Source organism: Entelurus aequoreus, linkage group LG27 (genome assembly GCF_033978785.1).
Source record: "Entelurus aequoreus isolate RoL-2023_Sb linkage group LG27, RoL_Eaeq_v1.1, whole genome shotgun sequence".
In the NCBI taxonomy this organism is placed as follows: Eukaryota; Metazoa; Chordata; class Actinopteri; order Syngnathiformes; family Syngnathidae; genus Entelurus; species Entelurus aequoreus.
This window is the reverse complement of record NC_084757.1, coordinates 23,848,741-23,862,863: the sequence shown is the minus strand read 5'-3', so window position 1 is coordinate 23,862,863 and position 14,123 is coordinate 23,848,741. Positions and strand designations below refer to the sequence as shown.

Sequence of the window (14,123 nt, the reverse complement as noted above, 5' to 3'; positions counted from 1 at the left end):
TAAAAAACACAAGATACACTTACAATTAGTGGACCAACCCAAACAACCTCCCTCCCCAATTTACACTCATTCACACAAAAGGGTTGTTTCTTTCTGTTATTAATATTTCTGGCTCCTACAACAGATTGCATAGAATCTATAAACACAATTACATTTTCAAAATAAGCATTTATGTACAGTTCAGATTATGTCCAGGTCGGACTCAGCAACGCACATCTTCATTTATGTACACTCAAATTAGGAAACACTTGCATATAATTTGTAAACAAAATTACATTTTCAAATTAAGCCTTTGAGGACTTCCCATCTTTTTTTATGTTTTTTTGGCATCATTATCGGTTTCAACCATATAACTTTCTAAAGTTACAAAATACTGAATAAATGTTTTAAAGAGAGTGATACTAAGTGAATATTTGTTTTTGGCCTTAAAAATAAACCTTTTACCGAGTACTATAATTAAATTGACTAAATCGTGACTGTCAATGAACTCTCCTAAAATAACAGAAACCACATCAAGCTTCATAAACAAATCAAATCAAATCAACTTTATTTATAAAGCACATTTAAAATTTACCACTGGGGTAGCCAAAGTGCTGTACAATGGGCAGGTTAAAAGATAATACGAGAACCGAGCAAACACAATACAACACAAACAGAACACAATAAAAAATAAATAAATAAAATAAAACATGAAAACATAAAAACAGGTTCACAGCAGGTGTACTATGGGGCGCCATAGCAGGATGGATATCACTCAGTGTTAAAAGCCATGGAATAAAAGTATGTTTTTAAGAGAGATTTAAAAACAGGAAGAGAGGAGGCTTGTCTAACACTCAGAGGTAGGTCGTTCCAGAGCTTGGGAGCAGCAGCGGCGAAAGCTCTGTCACCTCTAAGCTTCAGCCTTGACCGTCAGTAGCAGCTGATCGGCTGATCTTAGGGATCGGATGGGGCAGTAAGGCTGAAGGAGGTCGGAGAGATATGTTGGTGCGAGGTTGTTTAGACATTTAAAAACAAATAAAAGGACTTTAAAGTTGATTCGGTAGCCAGTGAACAAACCAATCCTTTAACACATTTTTTCAACTTCCACCCAAATCATATCACGATCGGTAGGTCGTGAGTTCAAACCCCGGCCGAGTCATACCAAAGACTATAAAAATGGGACCCATTACCTCCCTGCTTGGCACTCAGCATCAAAGGTTGGAATTGGGGGTTAAAGCCCCAAAAATGATTCCCGGGCTCGGCCACCGCTGCTGCTCACTGCTCCCCTCACCTCCCAGGAGGTGATCAAGGGGTGATGGGTCAAATGCAGAGGATAATTTCGCCACACCAAGTGTGTGTGTGACTATCAGTGGTACTTTAACTTCAAGATGTGTTATAAAAACATGGCTGTTGCCGTCGACTAATTATTTATTTAGTCTTTGACCATTTGCAAAAACTGGAAGACCTCTTTATGACATGTGTGCTTGCATGCCTTCCAAAACATTTGGACCACAACGCATAGGCGGCGCCACAAATACGCCTCCGCACCTCCTCTTAACATCCCTAAACCTATCCTGTCTCCTCCTCTTTTTTGAGCCTCTTTAGCCTTTAGTCCTAATCCCTGTCCAGATGTGTCCCCTTCTCTGTCCCTGTTGCCTCAGACCCATATATCGCGCGGCCCCGGTTGTTGATGCTTCGTCTCCGTCAGTTGCACTTCATGGCTTTTCTCTCGCCGGCCCAAATATCCATGGCAGCTTGTAGCGTGTCAGTGAAGGGGATTGTTGTCCCTCGGTTTGTGTCGCTTTCAGTCCTCCCATCATCACTGCTGTCTCAAGGCTGTCTTTAGAGGTCACTTTCTCTCTGACACACAAATAAACACACAAACGCACACCCTTTTTACAGCTCTGACCCACATCGAAATCGTCTCAAAATATCTCGGAGGAAAAGATAGTATTGGAAAGAAGTCAGTTGTATTTACAGTATGTATGGCACCAGTTCACAATAGCAGCTCTCTGTTCATTTAAGGTAAAGTACCAATGATTGTCACACACACACTAGGTGTGGTGAAATTTGTCCTCTGCATTTGACCCATCCCCTTGTTCCACCCCCTGGGAGGTGAGGGGAGCAGTGAGCAGCAGCGGTGGCTGCGCCTGGGAATCTTTTTTGGTGATTGAACCCCCAATTCCAACCCTTGATGCTGAGTACCAAGCAGGGAGGTAATGGGTCCCATTTTTATAGTCTTTGGTATTCGGGGTTTGAACTCACAACCTACCGATCTCAGGCGGACACTCTAACCACTAGGCCACTTGCATCAATGAACATCCAACTGAACTCCATGTGAGTAAAGCACTTTGGTGACGGAGAGAAGGAAGCAACCTTGAGCCGAGTTCATGACCAAATCTGAATTAACACACAAAACACACTATCAACTGATAAGTGAAATACCTAAAAATCAGTGTTTTTCAGCCACTGTGCCGCGAGATACAGTCTGGTGTGCCGTGGGAGATTATTTAATGTCACCTAATTGGGTTAAAAATATTTTTTGCAAACCAGTAGTTATAGTCTGCAAATTACGTGTTGGTGCTGTCTCAAGCTAGTGTAATACTCCTCCATATCAGTAGGTGGCAGCCGGTAGCTAATTGCTTTGTAGATGTCGGAAACAGCGTGCAGGTAAAAAGGTGTCTAATGCTTAAACCAGAAATAAACAAAAGGTGAGTGCCTCTAAGAAAAGGCATTGAAGCTTAGGGATGGCTACGCAGAACGAAACTAAAACTGAACTGGCTACAAAGTAAACAAAAACAGAATGCTGGACGACAGCAAAGACTTACTGTGGAACAAAGATGGCGTCCACAATGTACATTCGAACACGACATGACAATCATAAATGTCCCTACAAAGAAGGATAAAAACAACTGAAATAGTCTTGATTGCTAAAACAAAGTAGATGCGGGAAATATCGCTCGAAGGAAGACATGAAACTGCTACAGGAAAATACCACAAAAAAAAGAGAACAAAACACCAAAATAGGAGCGCAAGACAAGAACTAAAACACTAAACACAGAAAAACACCAAAAAACTCCAATTAAGTCAGGGCGTGATGTGACAGGTGGTGACAGTACACCTACTTTGAGACAAGAGCTATAGTGATGCATGCTTGGTTATGGTTTAAAGTCATATCCAACAATTGCGACAACAACTTTTTACTGTCAACTGAGTTTCGTTTTTTAATGTTTTCTGCTGGTGGTGTGCCTCCGGATTTTTTCAATGGAAAAAATGTGCCTTGGCTCAAAAAAGGTTGAAAAACACTGCCTTATATACAAGTTAAAATAGAATAAATAACATACAGTAGGGAAATTATTCATACGGCCACATTCCTGGGTGGATCTTGCATGAGAAGGATGAAGGAGTGTTATTCATTTTGCAATGCAGTCTACTGAAAATGATGGAACATTTTCATTTACCGTATTTTCCGGACGATAGGACGCACCGGATTATAAATCACACTGCCGATGAATGGTCTATTTTCTATCTTTTTTTCATATATAAGGCGCACCGGATTATAGGGCGCATTAAAGGAGTCTTTTTTTTCTTTTTTTTTCCTAAATATAACACTGCCTTGTGGTCTACATAACATGTAATGGTGGTTCTTTGGTCAAAATGTTGTATAGATGATGTTTTACAGATCATCTTCAAGCTGCTTTCTGACAGTCGCTTCCGGATGCGCCGTTTTGTGGGCGGTCTTATTTACGTGGCTCACCTTCGACAGCGTCTTCTCCCCGTCATCTTTGTTGTAGCGGTGTAGCGTGCAAGGACGGGAGTGGAAGAAGTGTCAAAAGATGGAGCTAACTGTTTTGATGACATTCAGACTTTACTTCAATCGATAACGGCTCAGCATCTCCTCATCCGGAAACAACAACAAGGCCAGAAATGTGTCCCGTTAAAAACCGTCCGACCGGAACTCTAATAACTAAAGTTCCTTGGGTGAATAATGTAAACTCACTAAACCGGTATGTTTTAGCGCTTTCGTGGCGAGTTTACTGACAGATATAAGTAAGAACTTTACACTGCTTTATATTAGAAATGGCAACAGCGGAGGATGAATGTCCCGTAACAAGAAGATAGAAAAAAAGAAGAAGCTTATCGACTACAAAGGTGGACGCGTGCATTTTTTCAGGATTTATGCAGATCCCAAATACAGATCAGCAGGTAGCAGAAGGTAAGAAAAGTTGCTTTTGCATAATATTGCGAAACGAAACGCCAGATAATGTCTTACCTTATACCAGGAGTCACCAACGCGGTGCCCGCGGGCACCAGGTCGCCCGTAAGGACCAGATGAGTCGCCCGCTGGCCTGTTCTAAAAATAGCTCAAATAGCAGCACTTACCAGTGAGCTGCCTCTATTTTTTAAATTGTATTTATTTACTAGTGTGACAGTCCTAACTGTAGTGCGGGTTCTCAGAACCATCCGGGGAAGACATTGTTTAGACTTCTTTATTATTTCAATCAGTCTTTTGCGTGCTTTTCAGCAGCTGCCTTTTTTCTCACGTGAGCACACGAATGGTTTCCTCCCGTCCGCCGTCTGCTTTTCAGCAGCACGTCGCCGTCGTTTGCGAGGCAGCAGAGGATGGCTTCCTCCCGTCCACCGTCTTTCTCCGTCTCCTCCCTTGATGTTCACGTCTCTCACCCTTTTATACGGTCCGAGAGGGTGATTGCACTGTCCACAGCTGCGCGCTCCACGCACCTTATGCTGATGGCGGCGTCGCTCCCAGCGCGCCCCACCTTGCCGCTCGCTCGTCCACGCCTCCTCGCCGCCATCTTGGAGCGGGCGCCGTCGGTCCGTCGGCCCCGCCTCCCCACAACTAGCAAGCTGGTCTCGCCTTGCACGACATTTTTAATTCTAAGAGAGACAAAACTCAAATAGAATTTGATAATCCAAGAAAATATTTTAAAGACTTGGTCTTCACTTGTTTAAATAAATTCATTATTTTTTTTACTTTGCTTCTTATAACTTTCAGAAAGACAATTTTAGAGAAAATATACAACCTTGAAAATGATTTTAGGATTTTTAAGCACATATACCTTTTTACCTTTTAAATTCCTTCCTATTCTTTCCTGACAATTGAAATCAATGTTCAAGTAAATTTTTTTATTTTATTTTAAAGAATAATAAATAAATTGTAATTTAATTCTTCATTTTAGCTTCTGTTTTTTCGACGAAGAATATTTGTGAAATATTTCTTCAAACTTATGATTAAAATTCAAAAACAATATTCTGGCAAATCTAGAAAATCTGTAGAATCAAATTAAAATCTTATTTCAAAGTCTTTTGAATTTCTTTTAAAAAATTTGTTCTGGAAAATCTAGAAGAAATAATGATTTGTCTTTGTTAGAAATATAGCTTGGTCCAATTTGTTATATATTCTAACAAAGTGCAGATTGGATTTTAACCTATTTAAAACATGTCATCAAAATTCTAAATTTAATCTTAATCAGGAAACATTACTAATGATGTTTCATAAATTATTCTTTTAATTTTTTTTAATTTTACATTAGTTATTATTTGTACAAACATGGTGCAAAGTAATTCATGATTTGTTTAAAAAAATGTTAGTGGCTAGCTAGTTAAAATGGGATATTGTGATTTCACAAGACTGTCTTAGAGGTGATCATTTGAAAATGTTCAATTTGAAAAATGTGCACTTAGAGAAAATATAAAAATAAAGTGTTGCATTATCTGTTTCTATATATATTTAATGTGAGAAATCATTAAGATGATCAGTGTTTCCACAAATATAAATATCATTAATTATTAATAATAACATAGAGTTAAAGGTAAATTGAGCAAATTGGCTATTTCTGGCAATTTATTTAAGTGTGTATCAAACTGGTAGCCCTTCGCATTAATCAGTACCCAAGAAGTAGCTCTTGGTTTCAAAAAGGTTAGTGACCCCTGCCTTATACACACACCATAATAATACTCCTATGTTTAATGCGCCGACAATCCATCAAGCGGTGCAGCTTCATATCTTACCAAAGTCGTACTAAAACATTTTGATGGATTTTTGAGCGCCGTGTGTAATGTTCTATATTTTCAGTGGAAAATATAAAATGTTGGTGTTGTTTACTTGAGTCATATTGCCATCATAGTGCAGTCTACACGTATCTCTTATGTTTGACTGCCATCTACTGGTCACACTTATCATTACACCATGTACCAAATAAAATTGCTTCGAGGTCGGTAAGCAAAACCAAAATTATTCCTTACATTAGGCGGACCGATATAAGGCGCACTGTCGAGTTTTGAGGGAAAAAAAGGATTTTATTTGCGCCTTATAGTCCGTAAAATACGGTAATGAGTTAGCCGTTACTATGTCAAAGTATTGTTTGTTCATTTTGTTGATGAATGTTAGGTTTATATCCTCACGCTTGTGTGCGGGATAGATGAAGCTTCTACTCGCTGGCTGCTCAGTTTAAAAACTGCTTTTCAGCCACCCAGCCGCTACACTCCAGTGCCTTAGTCCGCACAAGCTATGGGCACTTTTAAACCGAGTTGTAGTTAAATATTTGACACACGCAGCGAGCAGCAGAGAGGAGCTATCGTTAGCTTGTGTGCTAAGTTGCTAACAGAAGTGATGAAACGTAAACAGATGAGATTACAAGAAAATGATATAGGGTCTCAAGCAAATTGGTGTATGTGTAAATAAAACTGTAGTTGTTATGATCCGTTGCCCGGATCATAGTTTATTTACGTTTTGACTCACTTGTTATTTCAGTTCTTTTTGAGCACCCCGGTTTTGTGTTTTTACTTGAGTCATATTGCCATCCAAACCTACTCAGTGGCCTAGTGGTTAGAGCAGGGGTGTCAAATTCATTTTAGTTTAGGGGCCACGTGGAGCAAAATCTACTCCCAAGTGGGCCAAACTGATAAAATCATGGCATGATAACCTAAAAATAACAACAACTTCAGATTGTTTTCTTTGTTTAAAAATATTCTGAAAATGTACAAATCATAATGTTGTTGTTTTTTTTACACTTACATGTTGCGGTTAATAGTATTCTATCTTCATTGGTCATTATTTATACGTTCTGAATAAATGATGTGATCATGTTCATCGGTCAAATAGGTGGAATTGAGTCTGGCAAAGTTTTAAAAGCCTCTAATTGGTGTTATTTTTAATCTATCAAGATAAAGAAAATAACATCAAAATCAAATTACAGGATGTTATTTATGTAGTTTACTCATTTTCCTCAACTGTTGAACTAACATCATGTGGTTTATTCTGTACATACAGTATGTAGCATCATCTACAAATATACAAATAATTGCTATAGTGACATCCAGTGGACATGTTTAGAACAGCAGTTTCTTTCATTCAAAATTTCAGCTCATTTTTATACTTAGCAAACTCATCCCCCGGGCCGGGTAAACCGTGTTCGTGGGCCTGATCCGGCCCGCGGGCCGTATGTTTGACACCCCTGGGTTAGAGTGTCCGCCCTGAGATCGGTAGGTTGTGAGTTCAAACCCCGGCCGAGTCATACCAAAGACTATAAAAATGGGATCCATTACCTCCCTGCTTGGCACTCAGCATCAAGGGTTGAAATTGGGGGCTTGGCAGTCAGCATTAAGGGTTGAAATTGGGGGTTAAATCACCTACAATGATTCCTGGGCGCGGCCACCGCTGCTGCCCACTGCTCCCCTCACCTCGCAGGGGGTGATCAAGGGTGATGGGTCAAATGCAGAGAATAATTTTGCCACACCTAGTGTGTGTGTGACTATCATTGGTACTTTAACTTTTAATTGCAGTCTACACTCATCTCTTATGTTTGACTGCCATCTACTGGTCACACTTATCATTACACTATGTACCGAATAAAATAGCTTTGAGGCCGGTAAGCAAAACCAAAATGATTCCGTACATTAGGCGGACCGGGTTATAAGGCGCACTGTCAGGTTTTGAGGGGAAAAAAAGGATTTTAAGTGCGCCTTATAGTCCGGAAAATACGGACATTAACATTTATTTTGTGCTTTATTTGTTAAAAAAAAAAAAAGAAAAAAAGTACTTCATAGCTAAAAAATTTAAAACTATTTATAGTCCCCTTTCACATAATAAAAACAAAGTTTAAAATCAAAAATACTTAACATAATGTGCAACTATGATGTACAGTTCCTGGCATCCTTTTTTCTCCATGAAGGCTGCACATTTCCACGTCGGAATCCAGATTAAGATTAGTGTTTGACCTGGATTAACTGTTTGTGATGTCACTAAACGTGCTTTAAACCTTGCCTCTTAATACCAAGACGGCCTTCCTTTATACGACTGCACTGTGACGAACAGTTGGATAAACACACTTTCTGATTTATGTTTTATTTCTCCTTGGCTGTTGGATGTATACACTCATTTGCATGCATGTCCTTGTGCTCAGATGTGTGTGTGTGTGTGTGTGTGTGTGTGTGTGTGTGTGTGTGTGTGTGTGTGTGTGTGTGTGTGTGTGTGTGTGTGTGTGTGTGTGTGTGTGTGTGTGTGTGTGTGTGTGTGTGTGTGTGTTTGGGTCGTGGGGAATGTTAATGATGTATGAGCAGCGAGCAGACCCAGGGAGAAAGCTATCTGATAGCGATGGTGTTGCGTGAGTGACATGGTGTTCCATAAATAGACCCAGGGCGCATGGCAGTCAGTCAGAAAGAAAGGCAGACAGACAGTTTAGACGGACAGACAGCGTGGCAGAAGGGGAGACAGCGCACGGACACGAGGAATGGACGGCTTTATTTCAAGCTCACTCGTAGTGTTCCCTGTTTAGCCTGTACGATAAAGCCAACAACAGAACAGACACAACCCTGGCTTAATGCCAACTTGTATTATTTGTGTATGAATGGACAAAAAACACATGAAAACAACCTATCGTACACAGTAAATAGTAATAATGTGTATTATTTTCCAAAACTGTGGCTTTTCCTCGCCAGTTATTAATGATAACCGCACATTGCACTTTATAAACAAAACATGTTGAAAAATCACAAACAATTCAAAATAACCCGGAAAGTCTATGCAGGGGCAGGCGCCCGCTGCCAGTTATTGATGATAACAGCCACATTGCATGATAGAACTAATCATTAGACAAAACCAAAATGACTCAAAATAATCCACAAAGGGTGGGCCTACAACCAAGTGTCATATAATTAGTAATCGCTCCCCTTGCCAGTTATTAATGATAACCGCCACATTGCACCGTATAAACAAAACGATTTGAAAAATCACAAACAATTCAAAATAAGCCACAAAGTCAATGCAGGGGCAGGCGCCCGCTGCCAGTTATTGATAATAACAGCCACATTGCATGATAGAACTAATCATTAGACAAAGCCAAAATGACTCAAAATAATCCACAAAGGGTGGGCCTGCAACCAAGTGTCATATAATTAGTAATCGCTCCCCTTGCCAGTTATTAATGATAACCGCCACATTGCACAGTATAAACAAAACCATTTGAAAAATCCCAAACAATTCAAAATAACCCAGAAAGTCAATGCAGGGGCAGGCGCCCGCCGCCAGTTGTTGATGATAGCAGCCACATTGCAATGATAGAACTAATCATTAGACAAAGCCAAAATGACTCCAAATACTCCACAAAGGGTGGGCCTGCAACCAAGTGTCATATAATTAGTAATCGCTCCCCTTGCCAGTTATTAATGATAACCGCCACATTGCACAGTATAAACAAAACCATTTGAAAAATCACAAACAATTCAAAATAACCCACGAAGTCAATGCAGGGGCAGGCGCCCGCTGCCAGTTATTGATAACAGCCACATTGCACTGATAGAACTAATCACATTAGACAAAGCCAAAATGACTCAAAATAATCCACAAAGGGTGGGCCTACAACCAAGTGTCATATAATTAGTAATCGCTCCCCTTGCCAGTTATTAATGATAACCGCCACATTGCACAGTATAAACAAAACGATTTGAAAAATCACAAACAATTCAAAATAACCCACAAAGTCAACGCAGGGGCAGGCGCCCGCTGCCAGTTATTGATGACAGCCACATTGCATGATAGAACTAATCATTAGACAAAACCAAAATGACTCAAAATAATCCACAAAGGGTGGGCCTGCAACCAAGTGTCATATAATTAGTAATCGCTCCCCTTGCCAGTTATTAATGATAACCGCCACATTGCACCGTATAAACAAAACGATTTGAAAAATCACAAACAATTCAAAATAACCCAGAAAGTCAATGCAGGGGCAGGCGCCCGCTGCCAGTTATTGATGATAACAGCCACATTGCATGATAGGACTAATCATTACACAAAGCCAAAATGACTCAAAATAATCCACAAAGGGTGGGCCTGCAACCAAGTGTCATATAATTAGTCATCTTTCCCCTTGCCAGTTATTAATGATAACCACCACATTGCACAGTATAAACAAAACCATTTGAAAAATCCCAAACAATTCAAAATAACCCAGAAAGTCAATGCAGGGGCAGGCGCCCGCCGCCAGTTGTTGATGATAGCAGCCACATTGCAATGATAGAACTAATCATTAGACAAAGCCAAAATGACTCCAAATACTCCACAAAGGGTGGGCCTGCAACCAAGTGTCATATAATTAGTAATCGCTCCCCTTGCCAGTTATTAATGATAACCGCCACATTGCACCGTATAAACAAAACGATTTGAAAAATCACAAACAATTCAAAATAAGCCACAAAGTCAATGCAGGGGCAGGCGCCCGCTGCCAGTTATTGATGATAACAGCCACATTGCACTGATAGAACTAATCATTAGACAAAGCCAAAATGACTCAAAATAATCCACAAAGGGTGGGCCTGCAACCAAGTGTCATATAATTAGTAATCACTCCCCTTGCCAGTTATTAATGATAACCGCCACATTGCACAGTATAAACAAAACCATTTGAAAAATCCCAAACAATTCAAAATAACCCAGAAAGTCAATGCAGGGGCAGGCGCCCGCCGCCAGTTGTTGATGATAGCAGCCACATTGCACTGATAGAACTAATCATTAGACAAAGCCAAAATGACTCCAAATACTCCACAAAGGGTGGGCCTGCAACCAAGTGTCATATAATTAGTAATCGCTCCCCTTGCCAGTTATTAATGATAACCGCCACATTGCACAGTATAAACAAAACCATTTGAAAAATCACAAACAATTCAAAATAACCCACGAAGTCAATGCAGGGGCAGGCGCCCGCCGCCAGCTATTGATGATAACAGCCACATTGCATGATAGAACTAATCATTAGACAAAACCAAAATGACTCAAAATAATCCACAAAGGGTGGGCCTGCAACCAAGTGTCATATAATTAGTAATCGCTCCCCTTGCCAGTTATTAATGATAACCGCCACATTGCACCGTATAAACAAAACGATTTGAAAAATCACAAACAATTCAAAATAAGCCACAAAGTCAATGCAGGGGCAGGCGCCCGCTGCCAGTTATTGATGATAACAGCCACATTGCATGATAGAACTAATCATTAGACAGAGCCAAAATGACTCAAAATAATCCACAAAGGGTGGGCCTGCAACCAAGTGTCATATAATTAGTAATCACTCCCCTTGCCAGTTATTAATGATAACCGACACATTGCACAGTATAAACAAAACCATTTGAAAAATCCCAAACAATTCAAAATAACCCAGAAAGTCAATGCAGGGGCAGGCGCCCGCCGCCAGTTGTTGATGATAACAGCCACAATGCAATGATGGAACTAATCATTAGACAAAGCCAACATGACTCCAAATACTCCACAAAGGGTGGGCCTGCAACCAAGTGTCATATAATTAGTAATCACTCCCCTTGCCAGTTATTAATGATAACCGCCACATTGCACAGTATAAACAAAACCATTTGAAAAATCACAAACAATTCAAAATAACCCACAAAGTCAATGCAGGGGCAGGCGCCCGCCGCCAGTTATTGATGATAACAGCCACATTGCAATGATAGAACTAATCATTAGACAAAGCCAAAATGACTCAAAATACTCCACAAAGGGTGGGCCTGCAACCAAGTGTCATATAATTAGTATTCGCTCCCCTCGCCAGTTATTAATGATAACCGCCACATTGCATCGTATAAACAAAACCATTTGAAAAATCACAAACAATTCAAAATAACCCACAAAGTCAATGCAGGGGCAGGCGCCCGCTGCCAGTTATTGATAACAGCCACATTGCACTGATAGAACTAATCACATTAGACAAAGCCAAAATGACTCAAAATAATCCACAAAGGGTGGGCCTACAACCAAGTGTCATATAATTAGTAATCGCTCCCCTTGCCAGTTATTAATGATAACCGCCACATTGCACAGTATAAACAAAACCATTTGAAAAATCACAAACAATTCAAAATAACCCACAAAGTCAACGCAGGGGCAGGCGCCCGCCGCCAGTTATTGATGACAGCCACATTGCATGATAGAACTAATCATTAGACAAAACCAAAATGACTCAAAATAATCCACAAAGGGTGGGCCTGCAACCAAGTGTCATATAATTAGTAATCGCTCCCCTTGCCAGTTATTAATGATAACCGCCACATTGCACCGTATAAACAAAACGATTTGAAAAATCACAAACAATTCAAAATAACCCAGAAAGTCAATGCAGGGGCAGGCGCCCGCTGCCAGTTATTGATGATAACAGCCACATTGCATGATAGGACTAAACATTACACAAAGCCAAAATGACTCAAAATAATCCACAAAGGGTGGGCCTGCAACCAAGTGTCATATAATTAGTAATCACTCCCCTTGCCAGTTATTAATGATAACCGCCACATTGCACAGTATAAACAAAACCATTTGAAAAATCCCAAACAATTCAAAATAACCCAGAAAGTCAATGCAGGGGCAGGCGCCCGCCGCCAGTTGTTGATGATAGCAGCCACATTGCAATGATAGAACTAATCATTAGACAAAGCCAAAATGACTCCAAATAATCCACAAAGGGTGGGCCTGCAACCAAGTGTCATATAATTAGTAATCGCTCCCCTTGCCAGTTATTAATGATAACCGCCACATTGCACAGTATAAACAAAACCATTTGAAAAATCACAAACAATTCAAAATAAGCCACGAAGTCAATGCAGGAGCAGGCGCCCGCCGCCAGTTATTGATGATAACAGCCACATTGCATGATAGAACTAATCATTAGACAAAACCAAAATGACTCAAAATAATCCACAAAGGGTGGGCCTGCAACCAAGTGTTATATAATTAGTAATCGCTCCCCTTGCCAGTTATTAATGATAACCCCCACATTGCAACGTATAAACAAAACGATTTGAAAAATCACAAACAATTCAAAATAACCCAGAAAGTCTATGCAGGGGCAGGCGCCCGCTGCCAGTTATTGATGATAACAGCCACATTGCAATGATAGAACTAATCATTAGACAAAGCCAAAATGACTCCAAATACTCCACAAAGGGTGGGCCTGCAACCAAGTGTCATATAATTAGTAATCACTCCCCTTGCCAGTTATTAATGATAACCGCCACATTGCACAGTATAAACAAAACGATTTGAAAAATCACAAACAATTCAAAATAAGCCACAAAGTCAATGCAGGGGCAGGCGCCCGCTGCCAGTTATTGATGATAACAGCCACATTGCACTGATAGAACTAATCATTAGACAAAGCCAAAATGACTCAAAATAATCCACAAAGGGTGGGCCTGCAACCAAGTGTCATATAATTAGTAATCACTCCCCTTGCCAGTTATTAATGATAACCGCCACATTGCACAGTATAAACAAAACCATTTGAAAAATCCCAAACAATTCAAAATAACCCAGAAAGTCAATGCAGGGGCAGGCGCCCGCCGCCAGTTGTTGATGATAGCAGCCACATTGCAATGATAGAACTAATCATTAGACAAAGCCAAAATGACTCCAAATACTCCACAAAGGGTGGGCCTGCAACCAAGTGTCATATAATTAGTAATCGCTCCCCTTGCCAGTTATTAATGATAACCGCCACATTGCACCGTATAAACAAAACGATTTGAAAAATCACAAACAATTCAAAATAAGCCACAAAGTCAATGCAGGGGCAGGCGCCCGCTGCCAGTTATTGATGATAACAGCCACATTGCACTGATAG

General features: G+C 40.3%; 1 protein-coding gene across 4 annotated transcripts in view; it reads left to right on the top strand.

Moving 5' to 3' along the window:
* The window catches only part of ssbp4 (single stranded DNA binding protein 4), a 413,236-nt gene that overhangs the window by 330,608 nt on the left and 68,505 nt on the right, over positions 1-14,123 (top strand). The window lies entirely within an intron of this gene.